The sequence below is a fragment of the Miniopterus schreibersii genome (assembly GCF_964146895.1).
Source record: "Miniopterus schreibersii genome assembly, chromosome: 6".
NCBI lineage: Eukaryota > Metazoa > Chordata > Mammalia > Chiroptera > Miniopteridae > Miniopterus > Miniopterus schreibersii.
In genome coordinates this window covers 80,690,490-80,707,709 of record NC_138107.1, presented here as the reverse complement: position 1 = coordinate 80,707,709, position 17,220 = coordinate 80,690,490, and positions in this window count along the sequence as shown.

Below are 17,220 nucleotides of genomic sequence, written 5' to 3'. Positions count from 1 at the left end.
CATCTCACATTCAGTGATGACATTAAATACATTTGACAGTGCTGGGCATATGTAAGTTGGAAAATGAAAGATTGTTTTTGGAGCACAGTGAATGAGATAGAAAGAAGCAGGAGATGAAACTGGAGAGAAAAATGCTAGATCATGAAAGTCCTTCCAGGGCAATGGATTTTAATTTTATTGAAGGTACAATGGGAAGCCTTCAGAGTAATCAGAGAGGACTTAACCAGATTTTGCATTTTAAAATATTGATCTTGCTGCTATTTGAAGAGCTGAATGGAGGTATAAGGGTGGAATCAGTTGGTTGATTGATGTAATCCAGGCTAGAGATGATGGTGGCTTGGAGTTGAGCCATGGTGGAGGTGGTGAGAAGTGGTCTAATTTGGAGAATGTGTGTGCATGTGTGTGTGCTGGGGTTGGCTACAGAATGGCTATAGGAACATTTTTGCAATGATCAGCTTTGTAGCGGAGCAGAGAAATGGAGAAATATTTGGGAAGTTTATAAGGGCTTAGAAAGTCTCTCTCTCTGCCTGTCTCTCTGTCTCTGTTTCTCGGCCACTCTCTCTATCTCCTTTCCCCTCCCTCTCTTTTAAAGCAGAAGCTATTAGAATTAGTGGTGATGGGGATGATCCAGAAAGGGATAAGCTGACGATGCAGGAAAGATGATGTTTGATGGACAAGATGAATCCAGAATTAAGTGGAGAGTTTGATCTTTAATAGAAGACAAGGCACTTTGTCCACTGAAGAAGAGGGTGCCATACCCAGTTTGGCTCAGTAGTTAGAGCATCGATCCATGGACTGAAGGGTCCTGGGTTCGATTCTGGCCAAGAGCATGTACTTTGATTACAGGCTCATTCCCCAGCCTCAGTCTGGGCGCTTGCAGGAGGCAACTAATTGATGTGCCTCTCTCACATCCATGTTTCTCTCTCTCTCTCCCCCCCCACACACACACACTGTCTCTGAAAAGCAATGGAAAAAATATCCTCAAATGAGAATTAAAAAGGGGGGGGCATGTGTTTGAAAATTTACTGATGAAGAAATTAAGAAATTCTTGTGTGGTAGCATCTATTTTATCAATGAAATATGAGGCAGCTGAGAGTGAAGATGTGGTCAAGAGGCTTGAAAAGAGAGAACGTGCTGTGGCATGATTGTTTCAGAGGCTGAAAAACCTGCATATGAAGAACATGCAGTAGGATTGCTGAGCGGCTTTGAGCTCATTGGAATGGGTGGTTCTGAATTTAAAGTGAGTCTAGTCAGCACCAGTGTTGTGTTTTCCTGTGGCCCAGTTCAGTTGTTTGTATGCAGGTGCTGAGTAGGTGTCTAGTTGTGCTTAATCTTGGCTGGAGTTTTACTAGACAAATGGAGAGAAAGCAGTGGTGTTAGTATCTTTGCAAAGGAGGAGCATGAGTTGGACCCTGGAATTTAAACCGAGAAGAAAAGCCATGAAATGATGAGAACAGTGAGGCAGGTTTCGTGGGCCCCAAAGTGAGACAACTTAAAGATAAGAATACAAAGTTATGAATACAGAATTGGCAGGAGAGTTAATACTAATTTAGAATGACAAAAATAATTACAAGTATGAATTTTATAAAGCTTATTGTGTTAATTTTATGTGTCGACTTGACTGGCTAAGGGATGCTCAGCTGGCAGAAGCATTATTTCTGGGTGTGTCTAAGGGTGTTTCCTGATGAGATAGCACTTGAAGTGGTGAACTGAGTAAAGCAGAAGGATCTCCCTAAAAGGGGTGGACATCATCCAATCTGTGGAGGGCCCAAATAGAACAAAAAGATGGAGAAAGGACAGATTGGCTCTCTCTCTGCTTGAAAGGAGAGAGCCATCTTGTTCTGCCCTTGGACACTGGCACATTTGGACTGAGTGGGACTTACACCATCAGCCTCCCAATTATCAGGCCTTGGAACCAAGACTAAATCACACCACCAGCTTTCCTAGTTCTCTAGCTTGCAGACCCACACTGTGGGACCTCTTGGTTTTCATAACCATGTGAGCCAACCTCTACAATAAATCTCCTCTTATATATCTTTATATAGCGTATTGGTTCTATTTCTCTGGATAACCCTAATACACTGGTATATTCCATACACATAACAACCCAGAGAATTTACACAATATTTTTATGAATTCCCTACCTGAAACACCTCTATGATATTATTTTCCTTACGTATTTTGGTTGCATAACTTTTAATCACCTCTTTATGTCACAATTTTGTAATACTTTTTTTTGTACAGAAAATAGAAAGATAATTCAGCCCTTCTAGCATGGATGACTGAAAAATGTTTATTGTTCTCTGAGATACAAAAACCATGTAACATCACATTCAGACACCCTAGCTCTTTGTAGTACAGCTACAGGTTTCTACTCTACTGCTATAGGAATTTTGATAAATTCTAGATTATAAAATTCCTGACATAAAAGAAAAAACATGCAGGCTGTTCTATACATTGCATTATCGAGAATATTCATGACAGATGAGAACTTCTAATTTGACCAGGCATCAGTGAAAATCAAAGGCATCAGCGACACAATTTTACACAACAGGCTTCCCTACAGGGTTTCTTTACTACCTGCAGGACACAGGTATGTGCCCTGTGGCACAAGGTTGTCAACCTATGGTCATTGGTGCCAATGCAATGCCAACAGGAATCCTCAATTTGGGGTGTGGTGAAGAGGGAAACTTTATTCAGTGCAAAACAGCTCAATCCTGATACAACATGACTGTGAGGCAGCCCTAGGGCCAGGTGGCCTTGGGGCCAGGCCCATCTCCAACTGCACAGCTCTGCTCTGCTCCTTGACTGTCTGCTTTGCACTGTACTGGCCCCCTCCGGTCTGTGCAAGTCTGCTCAGGTCTGTGCTGCTCAAGGCTAGACACGTCTGGTGTTTCAGCTCAGCCAAGGAAACACCAGCGATCCATTGTGGGTAGAGAGGGGAAGTGTACTCCCAGAGTCAGAGGGGAGCTGGCTTATATGGACAGAAGTCCCTGCCCCTGGTCCCTGATTGGTCTGTCCTCATGCAAATGAGGACTCCAAATTCTCTAAGTCTGATTGGTCCAAAAGGCACTGTCCTGATTGGACAGAATAGAGATGCTCTGGTTGGTCAGAACTGTGCAGCTCCAACTGGATGGGGGAAAGCCTCAGTCCTATTGGTTGAGATAGGATCCCAAGAACTCCTTTATAAGTGCTGGCTCAGGTGGCACAGACACGGTGCAGGCTTCTCCCTGAAGTGCAGTTTTCATCAGGGGCCCCTGTATAGAAGGGGCTGCTAGGCTCTGTGTTTTATATTTCAGCCCAGTTAGCCACCAGAAGCCCTTTTAGTAGGTGTCTTCTTTCTCAGGGTTCACATTTTGTGGCGCAAGGTCATGTAGCAATTGTCCTCTTGCCGTGACCCAAGGGAAGGTGATGTTCCAGGAAGTAGGAGGAACCCAGAAGCCATTACCACACTAGCTCAGCTGGCGATTATGTGACTATACTCAGAGTTGATTGTGAACCCTGTATCCCAACCAAACCCACTATAAATGTGCTTCCCCAAAAGGCTTTCTCTTAGCTGTGTCCTAAAAATACCCACAGCCACTCCAGCACCATTTTACTGAAAGGGATGTGTGATAGCAGGCAAGACAGTGAATGGGAGGTCACTCTCTTTGGTGTTGTTAAAGATCTGACAGCTTCACTTGATGGCCATTGCTCACTTTTCTCTTGAAATGACTGTCATTTTCCCTATGGATTTTTAAGTATTATCAATCTTAACTCTTTGGCTTGTTATATTTTAAGACATGTAGAGTGGTCCAAAAGTCACTCTGAGAACTTACTCACCACAAAAACATCTTACCATGTGAACACTTTGTTCGAGCCTTTTCCAGAACTTGCAGAGGGCTGTGCTGGGGTGGGGCCCTGAAACAGGCTCCATTAGCTTTCTGAGAAATGCGTCTCTGGCTCAGATGGAAAGATCAGAGGTACTGATGACATTTTGAAAGATTGCTGTCCTTACTGAGAAATCCAGTCCCCCGACAGATTCTCTTGCTTCCCCAGTTGTCCCTTATCTTTCCCTTCTGGTCCCAGTGCTGCTAGTGTGGTGTGTGTGGTGGGTAGGGAGGGAGGGGAGCAGGTTGGGATTGGCTAGAAAAGCCTAAATCCAAACCTCTGGGTCCACACTTGGGCCAAACATTTTTTTGAGACTTGGTTTCTGCTTCATTGTGGTCTTGGGGTTCCCTCCGCAAGGTATGAGTAAGGGTGCAAGGGAGAAGAGAAATACGTATAAAGAAAACTATACAAATATTTTGCAGTGCCATCCTGAACAACTGAACAAAGGAATTAAAATAGCGAATGGGTGTCAGATTCCTCAAAAGGCAAATAGCCCTGTCCAGCAGCGAGTGCTGGTGACTGAGGCGCAAACCAAATCTCTGCGGGGCCTGCCTTACCGCCCTAGTTGCCTGTCTCCAAGCGGACAGCCACTCCCTCTTGCTTTGTGACAGCCCTTTGCAAAAACCTGCTTCTTGAGAAATGTCTGCATCACAGACCGACTTGAAAGTCCCCCTACTGGAATCTCCCCTAAAGTCCTGGGAGGCTGGTTAAAATGCAGCTGTTTGCCCGGAACAGGCAGTTAACCTGGTCTAGTTTCTCAAGTGGGTAGCCGTCTACTGAGGGTGCTAATGAACTGAGAGGGGAAAGGTGGGTTTTGAGGCTGACGCGCAGCGAGAAGGCTAAGGGCAGCGGGGAGCAGGGGTCGGGGAGAGCCAAAGCCAGCCGCCTCCCGCGATTCTCCTGGACGCCTGTGCGAGCCTCCGTCCCAACATGCCGTCCTGTTAGCTGCTTGGCTGCTCCGTGTAGGTTTAATATGGTTTCCAGTCCGCTTGTTTATGACTTAAGTGACGTTTTAATCCATTTGTTTATGACCCTCAAAAACTGTTTTGATGTATGAGTGAAGGAAGTCTTGCCAGGATGTCATCGTTCTGCATCTGCTGTCTGAAAAGGCGTCCGCAGCCCAGCTGCTGAGGGGCCCTGCTGGGGGCCTACCCATAAGAACATCGTGGAGAAACACCATGGCAAGGGGACATTCAGACTGTAAATACTGAGAGTCTGTGGGGACTCTTTGGGAGTTTCAGTGTGCACCAGGCGCCTCTTAGCTAACCTACCAACTTTCTAAAAGCCCTTGGGGCATAGTCAGTAGACACTGGTGATAAGCCCCCCGAAGGCCCAGTGCCCAAGCAACATGTTATAGCAGCAGGGGCCCTTTCCTTTGCAGCAGCTGGAAATCAGCTCTTGGGTGAACACGGCCTTCCCGAGAGCCTGCTCTCCTGAGTGCCTCCCCCCATAAAAGGGTACATCTCACATTAAATTTGGACTTTATTCCTTCACTTCCCCATGCCTGGAACAATAGTGTAATTTATCTGTCATTTGTTTGGAGTATGTTATTTCTTTATTTGGCTTATTAAGAGATTTTTATCCCGTATACTATTAGCTTGTGAAATTATTATAACTCCCACGGCGAACCTGTAATAAGCAAATTGCAGGCAAATTGCAGGTCTCTGAGCATAATTTTGTTGCTTCCTCAAAACAAAAACAAAACACTTGGGAAGTAAAATTACTTATTAACTTAGTAATTTAAGGGGAAAATTTTTTAATTTGAAAATTTAAACAATTCCATTAAGGTAAAGCATCATTTAAATAACGTATTTCTTCTTGTATCTGGGGGCCGAGGGGTGAGGAAGACAAACCTTAAATCCCCCACTGACAAATTGACGTCTGTAAAAACACTAGATAATAGAAACCAAAGGACATGACCAAATAAAAAAGAAAGGTTCCCTATTACCCGAAATTATCCCTCAGAAAATAGGTGATTATATTCTGTCCTTATAAAATTCCTCAAAACATGGGATCCTCCTGCAATTATGTTATTTAGAACCAAAAACTATCTTGAGGAAGTCAGAGTGTTTGAAAACTGGCCTATTCTCTGTTCATTTGCTATGCTAATAGAATAAATGGGAAGCCAAGGAATTGTTTTCAGTTTAATTGCGGTATAATTTACATATCATACCACTCACCTGTTTTAATTGCACACTTTGGTAAGATTTAGTTAGCTTATACAGTCTGGCAGCCCATTATTACAGTAATGTATCAGACCAATTCCATCATCCCCCAAACGTTATTAACCCCTGCTGGCACCACCTCAGCACCCCAACCACTGATTTGCTTTCTGTCTTCAAGTTTTGCTTTTGTAGAAACACAAATAGAATCATACAATGTACTCTCTCTTCCCTTGCTCCTTTGACCCACAGAAGGATTTTGAGATTTACCCATGTCATTGCATGTAGTGGTTTTGTACTTCATTTTTTTATTGGGATAAAATATACCATTTAAACATAAATTTACCAATTGAACCATTTTTATTGTGCTTATCACATTGTGATTAATAAGAAGAAATATATATGTGGTCTTTGTCTCTGTGTCAGGCAAAGAGCTCCTAAAACTGATTTTCCTGAATGAGGAGAACAGTAAATGTCCTTTGTTGTGTTAATGAGATGACTTTTGGAAAGCCCCTCTCACCTAAGGATGAGGGCAGGTTGCCAAGGGACCCAACCAAGTGATTGGAGGGGTAGAATTTTCAATCGCCCATCCCACCTCCAGGGAGCAGTGAGGACCTGCAGGATGAATCTACTGCCAATGGCCAGTGACTTAATCACTCATGCCTATGTAGTGAAGCCTCCAAATCACCCCCAAAGGACAGTCTGGAGAACTTCCAGGTTGAAGGCGAGGAGATTTGTGGAGGAGTGGCCACTTGGAGAGCATGCCTTGTCCCATGTATGCATGTCTTCATCTGCCTATTGAATCATATCTTTTAAATACTGTTTGTAATAGCTGGTAACCTAAGTGAGTAAACTGATTTCCCAATTCCTGGTAGCAGCTCTCGCAAATTAATCAAACCCAAAGAGGGTGTTGTGGGAACCTCTGATCTATAGCCAGTAGTTGGTCAGAAACACAGATAACAAACTGGACTTGAGACTGGCATCTGAAGTGGAGGGCAGTCTTGTGGGACTGAGCCCTTAACCTGTGGAATTTGATGTTATTTCTGGGTAAATAGTGTCAGAACTGAATTGAACTGTAGGACACCCAGCTGGTGTCCAAGAATTATTGTTTGGTGGGAAACTCGTCTCATTGTTCTTACCTGATGCAGTAGCAATTTTTCATACGAAGATTCTCCTCAATCAGTTGTCTGCCTTCGGTCATTCTCTCATGCCTTGTGATAGTTGTTTTAATGGTTGTGTCCAATTTTCTACTCCTTTTCTGCAGAGGGACAGGAAAGAAATTTCACACAGATGTTGTCATCATACTTAGGAATTTACAAGCATAACTACATGATTGCAAACCACACAGACACACTTTTAAATAGCAATACTGAAAATGGCTTGATTGTGAAGCTCTAACAAAGAACCTACAGGATGAACCATACCAACAAAAGTCTACTCTAATGCTTGGCAAATGGGTTGTCTAAAGAGAAGCTCTTCTCTCCACTTCTTCCTTTCTAATAGAATCAACATGTGTTCACATATTGTAAGACACATGTTTCATGTGCCCCTTTCTAGTCAAGAGGTAAATATTGATTAATCTTATATAATTACAGTAATTCATATCCCTTGAGAGTTATCACTACAGTCATGGGCCAACCTGGCCAATGAGATAGAAGGAGAAGTCTTCCAGGTGGCTTTTAGAAAGGTTTTACTTTCTCGTATAAAGAGACATAAGACAAGAATTCACCCAAGGTCCTGCTTTCGATAGTTGTTTGATGAAGACACAATGCTGAGAGCTGTTCCAGAAGGACAAAGCTAAGGAATGGGCCCTTGGTGATATAGTACAGCTACCAACCATCCCAGTTGGCCCAAGACTGTCTCAGTTTCAGCAACAGAAGTCCTGTGTCCCAGAAAACCCCTAAACCCTGGGAAAATCAGGAAAGTTGGACTTCCTGCATTGCTCTACCGCTAAACTAACCAACCCTGGCATAACCCTGTCATCAGACTTCTTGAAATATGAAAAATGGTATCTTAAGTCAAATGGTCCATAACTCTTAGAGTACCCAAATTTAAAGAGCTTTAATCAGCTCACCATTGTTTACCCCTTCTCAACAAGCTAAAAGAAGTCTGGCCTAGGAACTTTTTTGTTTAGTGCCTCATTTTTATTTTTTTTGTAGTTATTTTTTCATCACCATTTATCTTTTGGTCATTACTAGAAATGTATGTCATGATTACAGTGGTGGGCCAGCATCAGTTTCCATTGAGAGGAAAGAGCAAAACAAGCTCTGTGAAGTCGGAGACCTTATCCATCTTTGAAGGAGCTATATTCCCCATCATCTAGCACAGCGTTCAACTCATGACAGGTGATTAATAAATATTTGCTGCATAAACATTGCTCATTAGTTTTACTAAAATTTCTCAAGCATATAGGGAAGTGTCCCTAGATACCAGTAGAGTGAATTAAACAGTGAAGTAAACTCCTTTAAAATATTGATTTCTAAATCAAGTTTAGACAGATCTGGTGTATCACAAATCAGAACAAGCTAGAGGACCTGAAATCTTGTTAGGGAGGAGCAAACCTAGAGAGGGACAAAGGTAAAGCATGGTCAGAGTTTTAGAGTTTGGGAGTGAGGAAGGAGTATATAGTTAATGACTAATTCTCAATATTCATTTAAAACGTGGACAGTTAAATAAATAATAAAAGAGCATGTTTAAATAAGTAAGAAAACTAAAATTACAGTAAAAAAAAAAAAAAGTAAAGATGATCTTGAGGACCGGCAACTTAAACAGATGTCTCTGGTGATTCTAATGCACGTGGTCCACAGACCACATTGAGAAACATTATAGGTTAGACCATATGGCAAGATCAGTGGAGAGTTCTTTATGGTCTAGGAGTCTGATCTGCTTCCATTTTGTTATTTGTTTCCCAGGCCATCAGTGACCTCGCTGAGACCTTGGTCCTTTCAAATTCCTTCTCCTTGGTGTCTCAAAAATTACTGTCTTCCACTAGGTTCTCATCTGGCTTCATGGCTTTCAGGGTGGCTGTGGCTGCCATGCCACATGCTCCAAATGTACCAGGAGCCTGGTTCTACCTTTGATTGTTTCCCTCACCATAGCCTTGAATGGATGTTCTGCCCCACTTCAAAGAGATGCTATTTCCTTCTTAGTGGTATACTTATATGAAGGCTGAAAGTACCAATTCCTGTGTCCTTCCACTTCACACTCAAGCTGGGGATGCCAGGTTTATTTGCTTGTTTTTTGTTAGGGCCACCACACCACAGTCTAGCCAGGACTCTGGCCTTGGTCCAAAGGAGAATAGAACTGCTGGTGTTATCCCATCAAAACATACTCAACAGGTTGTTCTTGTCAGTTCTCAATCTGTTCCCATACTCATTCGTCAGCATGAGCCCCTCCACACCTGACATTGTACAGGAGGTAAAAGGATCACCTGGTTTCCCAGGGCCTGAGGGGCCTTAGAAGTCTTGCTCCACTAGTCCCTTTTCCTGTGCACATGACGTGCCTTGGGTCCTCGTGCCAATATCTTTCTGGAAGTCCCACCCCAGTGGCCCTTTACATGTGCTTGGGAAGTGAGGACTTCTGCATATACACCTTTCAGGCCCACAGTTTGAAGTCCGGCCACATATGTGTCCGAGATTCATGACTCCAAGTACATTATGTAGCTGGTTTGAATACATTGGGCATCTGCTTTGAAATACAACTTTAGAAAGTTATTAACAGAAATAGCAGACATTTCCCAAAGTTTTTAACACATACTAATTTTGTGGTTTCAAATTTGAAACTTGATCAAAAAAGCCTTCCAGATTTAGGCTCCCGAAATGTAGATTAAATACCCTGTTATTCAATGCAAATGGCTCATAAAATGGAATTCTCTTTGGATGGTAACTAAATCTTACAAAGCTGTATTTTGATGAATGATGTTTCAATTATTTAAGAGCAGACAAATTAATTCTCACTGGAATATACGGGGGTTTGAAAATTAAAAGCACTTGCTAGAATGTTTTCAAAGTTAAACTAAGTGCATTGGTTGGTACAAAATATTTTCAAGTTTCGCCATGTCTCTCCCCATTTTTTCTAAGCACAAACCCAGTTACAGGATTTATAAGTTGCAAAGTTGCATTTTGATGTATTATTACTGATGAGTTATAAGTCTGATTTTTTCAGTGCTTCTGTTTCTTATCACAATTGTTTCTGAGGTACCAAGAAGAGAGAGAGAGAGAGAGAGAGAGAGAGAGAGAAGGACCAGTTTCCTAATTAGCTGTCCTCATCTTTCCCTTTCAGTTAAGCTAGAATAAGATGCAAAGATTTCGAAGAAACCTTACTTAGCACTTCCTTATAAAACTACATTGCTACTAAAATTTTAAAATATTCTATTAATACAAAGTCATCTGAACTGACTTGCCTTCCATTTCCTATATTCTTAGGACTATGTTATAATTTATGAGGCTAGGCTAGACATGCCTTCTCTCAAATATTTGAGAGATTATTTTCCATAAGAACGTGAGAATTGCCTTCTGTCTTATTCATAAACACTCACTTCTATCAACGCTCACCAGAAACGTCCGTGGGATCCCTCTTATGCCACTGCCAGCAATACAAGTTCAAATACTCCTGGCTCCTCATAAATTGCTCTAAGGCTTTGTACACTGTCTGGTTTTGATTGGTATGCTTTCCATTTAAGGACAAAAAAGAACAAATTAAGTTACTTAATCTCAGTATTTTCATTTCTACAAGGAAATTTTTAAATTTAATTTCTGTTTAGGCTATTCCCTGTTCAAACCACACATTCTTCTGATCATTATATTTTCATCATGATATAGTAATAGAAAATGCATCCTAATCCAAGTAAAAGTGATTCAGTCATTCATTCATCAACTATTGGTTTATTATCATAGGTCAGGCATTGTTCTAGACATTGTGGATATGGAAGTGAATAAGACAGGTGAAGTATCTGCCCTTCGGGAGTTTCGATCCTATGAGGGAAGGAGGACACCATTAGTTGCTTGTCCAGTAACCTCATTCTGCCTTATTCTTAACTGACAGAGCCCTGATTTAATTCAGAGCAACAATGTACCCAGTTAAAAGTATCTGCCAAGTCTTTCCTGAAGCTAAGGATAGCAAAGTGACTCATTCTGGCCATTAAAAAATAATTCTAAATCCCTAGGTAGGACTTCTTTAAAACTTTTAAAAAGCATGCTCCTTTGTCTTTTGCTCTTCACTCTCCACACTTCTTCTCACCTAGAACATGATAGTGATACCTGGAAGTGGAGCAACAAATTTTGAAGGAGTTTACTGGGGGAAGTTGGGGCAGATGGCTGTGAAAGAAGCTACTGGTTTGGGGGCATTTCTCCCCAAATCCCCAAATAAAAGTGCACAGCAATTAGGATAGCAAAAATAAAAATTCATGGACAACATCTATGACAAAATTAAGTGAAAAAGTAACCTCATTAATCCTAAATATAAGTGAGTTCTATCTGGATAGCTTTCAAACCTGTGTGAAATCAGAGTTTATGAAGGAGAAATCAGAAGGAAATAATGGAACAGTTGACAGACCTAAGAACTCCAAAATAATCATAGGTACTCACTTGACAGCTCTGTAAGACGAATTGAAGACAGTATCTAAAATTAGAAGTGTTTCACACTACTGTGGCAGGTCAATGATAATGTGTTAAGTTTCTGGAGTGGTCTAAACCTATGAACACTCAAAACTAACTAGCAAAGGCTCCCTTCCAGGACAGCACCCCACACTGAGGTGAAATTCTTGGCAAGCAAATAAAAACTGAGCAGGACAAGGTCAATAGAGTCAAAGAAAAAAGGGAAAGTCTGGATAAAAATAGGAAAGGAAACACAGCCCAGAAATCTCATAAAGTAAGTCATTGCATTTTCAAACACATCACACACACACACACACACACAAAAGAAAAGAAAAAAAAGAGGGAGTTCTATATCTGTAAAGTTGGAAAGTTAATCTAAAGTTCAGGAAAATTAATTTCATGTGAAAGTGAGCAACATAAAAGGATTAAGGTCAAATTTCATAAAAAGTTGTTATAAGGAAAAAAATATATGGTAACATCCCTAAAAACAATAAAAGCCAGCTAGAAAGACATGTCCTCAGATAGATAAAAAATATAAGCAAATATTTCAAAACAATACAAAAATAAATAAATAAACCCTAAGAAAATGATGCAATATCTCAATGAATAGAATACATCAGAAGAAAAACTCAGGAATAAGGAAACAGAACTTAGGAAAGAATTAAAAAAAACAAAAAACTTCTGTAATAAAATGTAAGCGAGAGGAAACAGAATGAATAAATAGAGCAGATAATACTTTAAGAAAAATTGAAGACTAAAAAGACTAAAAATTTAATATAAAAATTAAAGAAAAAAATTAGAAAGAAAAGAACAAATAAAAAAGAAAGGAAATGAGGACCCAACATACATATAATAGGAGACACTAAAGAACAAAAACAAATCAAGGAAATAGAATAAATAATAACAATTACCAAGAGAAAAAGAAAAGAAAAAATACTTTCCTATACTACATAATAGCAATAATAAAATTGATACTACATGCTAAATAGGCATAATGCAATCCTGGGAAAACCCAACAAGGGTGACCAATATTGAAGTACATTCTAACAAAATTATCGGACTTCAGGAAAAGAAGAAATCCTCTGGGCACCCAGCAAAAGAATAGATCACTTATATGCAAAAAATTTAAATCTTTTTTGCCCTGAAATTTTTTGACAACATTACTTTATGCTAGAAGAATAATGGAACGAGGTATTTAAGATGCTCAGGAAAAGGAAATGTGAGCCAAGGGCTCTATATCCAGTCAAAATGGCTTTCAAGTACTAAAGACTATAGACAAACTGATTAAATTTTAAAAATTAGAAAATACTCTTCCCAAGAGTCTATTCTTAAGAAACTGGAGAATGGGTTCAGACAACCAAAACTGTAGGAAAGACATTAACCTAAAGAGTGATGGTAAGCTTTAAACATATACGTATCTAATGAACTAACACTAATTGAAAAATAGAAGAAATAGAATAAAGAATGTGATAACTATATGGTCTGAGAGCATAGAAATAGTACAACTAAAAAAATGGGATGAGTTCTTGCAAAACCAAATTTTAAAGTCTTTTCATAATTATATTGCTGAAGATACTGGTAGTATTCATCTTATATTTACTTTATATGTAATTCAGAGTAAATCAAATGAGTAATTATGTGAAATTCTAATTCACCATCTCCATTGTTCATTTGTGGTTTGTGTGAAAGGAGAAACAAATTTCATACGGAAAAATTAAATCAGAACCTTGTACTCCTGCATTTAGAAGCCCCGATATCTTTTAGTGGGAAACAGTATTTTTGGATCAAAATTGGTCATTCTTTCCAGTCCTTTCGGCGTTCAGGGCTGAAATATATGCCTCTTCCTAGGCATACTATGTAACACCCCTGGATCTTAAGTGCCACCCTGGGAAGAATAAAGGGAAGGCAACAGTCCTGAATGGACCGAGTTTGAAAGTACTGAGAAAACCCTGAAGTGACGGAGGAACCTGGAATTCAATTTTCTGCCATCTGTGCAATGAGGGTTACAGGCAAAACAGTTCAGTTATAGAAAAATAAGTATTTTCTCACACCTGTATTTATAATTATAAGGGGTTTTCTGCCATATTTCTGTTTCTTTGATGACAAATAAGGCAAGGTCATTAGCTGAGAAGGGGGAGGGAAAGGGAGTATGAGATGCTTCCGCAGAGGGGGATTTAAAATAGCCACAGCCCGGCCGGGCGTGGCTCAGCGGCTGAGCGTCGACCTAGGATCCAGGTGATCGGGGTTCGATTCCCGGTCAGGGCACATGCCTGGGTTGCGGGCTTGATCAATGGCTCTCTCATCATTGGTGTTTCTATCTCTCTCTCTCCCCTCCTATCCTCTCTCTGAAATCAATAAAGATATATTTAAAAAATAATAATAACATTATAAAATAGCCATATCAGAGGAAAATAATATGCTTTCTAGGGAAACTCAGGGTTACTGAGCAGTATCGAGTGCCTTTGGAGTTCTGTGGCTCTGAATAAAGTGTTGATAGTCAACCTGGTGGAAAGAATATTTTCAACAATTTGCAGGTGAGAAGGTTGACCCAGGTTGGGGGTTAGCCAGTGAAGCACTGGATAATGGGCAGGAGAGAGAGGTAAGGTTGATGACGGTCAACAATTTTGATATATTATGTTTTAGCACGTTAGATTTGAAAAATGCAATATGACGTTCCAAAATAAATATAAGATATGGTTAAATGTCATTTCCTGTGGGAATCCTTTCCTAGCACCATGAAGTTACCTCCTGTCCAAGGGCATTAGAACTGCCTGTTTCCCTGTCTCTCTTTCTACTAAACAGTAACCTCTTTGAGGATGGGGTCATGCCTTGTTCACCAACACATCTCTGGCATCTGTCCCAGTCCTGTTCAAGATAAGAACTCTGTGTCTATTTATTCAATGAATAAATAAATCATCCCTAGAAAGCCAGTAGCCAACGTGATAATTGTATAATATACTTTAAAAAATGCAAGGGGTCGTTCCCTTCCTATTTTTTGAAATCAAAACAAACAGAAATAAAAGAAAAAGGCCAGAGCTTTAAAAATTGCCCATGTGTTAAAAATGTTGGAAACATTAAAAACATTTTTTGAACCTTAAAGCAAAACAATGATTTTGCCAAGAAGGAAATAAGAATGTGACATTAAAATTAGCATAGCCATTCCAGACTTTGAACAGACAAAAAGCGGAGGAATTTTTGAGGGTAATAAAGGTTTTGTTAATACAGAACTGAATAAGTGTGTACACAGTTCACATAGAGATTTTTTCTCAGATCAGTCCATTTTATGCAAACCAGCTAGCGAGCCCATTTTGGCACTTTTGTTTGTTGTTGTCTTTGTCCAAAATCATGTGCTCTGAGCAAAACTATGAATTGCTTTAAACATTAACAGATGCTGGATTTAAAGAGTGATCAACTTCTAAACTGCTGATTGCCACGGAAAAACTAAATACATATTCTCTGTTCAGTATCAAGTTTGAAGCTATTATACTATGACGAGGTTTCTTATGTTTGAGAAAATGTAAAATATGTGCTATAAAAAGCAATGATTTAAAGGCTATTTATTTCTCCTTTGTATTTGGAGTTGGCTGACATCAACCAATTTTTGCTAAAATGCACCCAGCATGACAATAATAGCTAACAGTTATTGAGGGCTTACTATGTGTCAGGTATTATTCTAAGGACTTCATGTGTATTAATTCATTTAAGTCTCATAACAATTCCATGAGAGGTATTATTCCACTTTTACTGATGAGAAATGTGAATCATGGAGAGAAATTTCCTTGAGGACACAGGCTAGTAGGTGGGACACCTGGGATTTGAACCAAAGCTGTCTAGCTTTAGAGCCTGAGCTCTCCTTAGTTGCAAGAAAAAGCCAATTTTGTTCAGCATAGCAGAAAGGAAGTTTATTCAAAGGAGAATGGGCAGCCCACAGAACCTTGGGAAATGCTAAGAAGTAGGCATGAGGCCTGAGAGCCAGGAACAATCCCTGAAACCACAGTGCAGAGCTGCTCTAGTGAGAAAACCACCATCCTGCCGCCACCCCTGGCCACTGGCTGGATCCTAAGCTAGGTGCAATGAACCTTTTTTGAATTTTTGACATGAGCAGGCAACTGAAAGTCTCTCTTACTCCTTTTTTATTTTGTATAAACCAAATTTACGATGTATGATATTCACCAATGTCATTCCATTTTCCACTGACGCAGAAAGTTGCACTTATCAGCATTTAATGAATAAGCTGGATCACATAGCCATGGTGGAAACTTCTCTATGGTGAAATATTGTTTTTGAACTAAAGAGGTGAGAAATGTGGCCACAGGATGACTGTCAGATTTTGCTGTTTTTTAAAAGCCTTGTTATATTTTTTCCATTATGTTCGGAGAGCTGGTGTATGAATCAGAGATGTAGGGTTAGGTAACAAGGCTGATTTTAAGGAACAAGGAACCCCCAGGGGCAGGGCTCTAATCGAAGATCAGGTGCAGAGGGTTGATCCTTTTTTTCTATGAAATATTTAGGCCTGGTATCCACACCATACAGGAGCCTGAAAGCCAACCGTATGCCTCACTTCCCAGTTCCACATTCACTGACAACATGTTCATGACTTGAAATAGATCATGGTGGGTGTTTACACCATGGAAATTGGCAAACATCTCCAGAACACCAATTGTTAAACATTTGCCCTTTAGGTAGATGTACTATCTACCTAGAATTGTTAGCATGGAAATGGAGGGGTCCATGCACTGTGTTTCCATTATATAAAACCTAACACTTTATTCCAAAACAGGATGCCTACTGTGTTTACTCACTTAACATTTGAAAAGTCATGGAGGAAGACGACTCTCAAGCTCCTTGGAATTTTTAAATGAATAACCAGGGTAGTGTCCCTATCGATACGCTTTAACAATACAAGTAATTAGATTTCAGTGTATTGTACTTCATAAACAATACCTAATAAGCTCAAAATATATTTGGGGTCCATGGTCTCTTTGAGAATGTTCATTTGGGAAATGGAAAATAGGAAAGAGACAAAAATGGAAGAAATGCATGTTCTCAAAAAGCAGTAACAATCAGAATGCTAAAATAAGAATAAACCAACCAAGATGTCACTGATTCCTGTAAAAAATGAACCAATCACAATCAGCCCAATGCACGCAAGTCTCTCTACCACCTGCATAAACTCCCCCTGAGCTGCTCCCAATCGGAAGGGGCCATCCAATCACACCCTTAGCCCAGGCTGCAGATGAACAGACGAGGTGGCAAGGAGTGTCAGGGAGAAGCACGGCCTTTGATGGGGGGTAAAGGTGTGAAAATAAATTCTCTACTTTGTGGCCAAAAGTGGCACCCAAGGATCAAACAGAAAGGCAGAGTTTCAATTTCCTATCCCTGGTGGTCTCTCTCCTGATCACCCACAGGTTTCCTAGCCTTGGTGAAAGTTACTGACCATCTGTGTTCCATCTGTGAGATGTTATGACAATGCTCAATGTGTCATTTGTGTCATAAGGCTTGAGCACCCGCCATAACACAAGCTAAGCAGACACAAGGGAAGTCATTACCCAGAAGTCACATTGAAAATGCTGTCTTAACTTTGCATTTCCAGA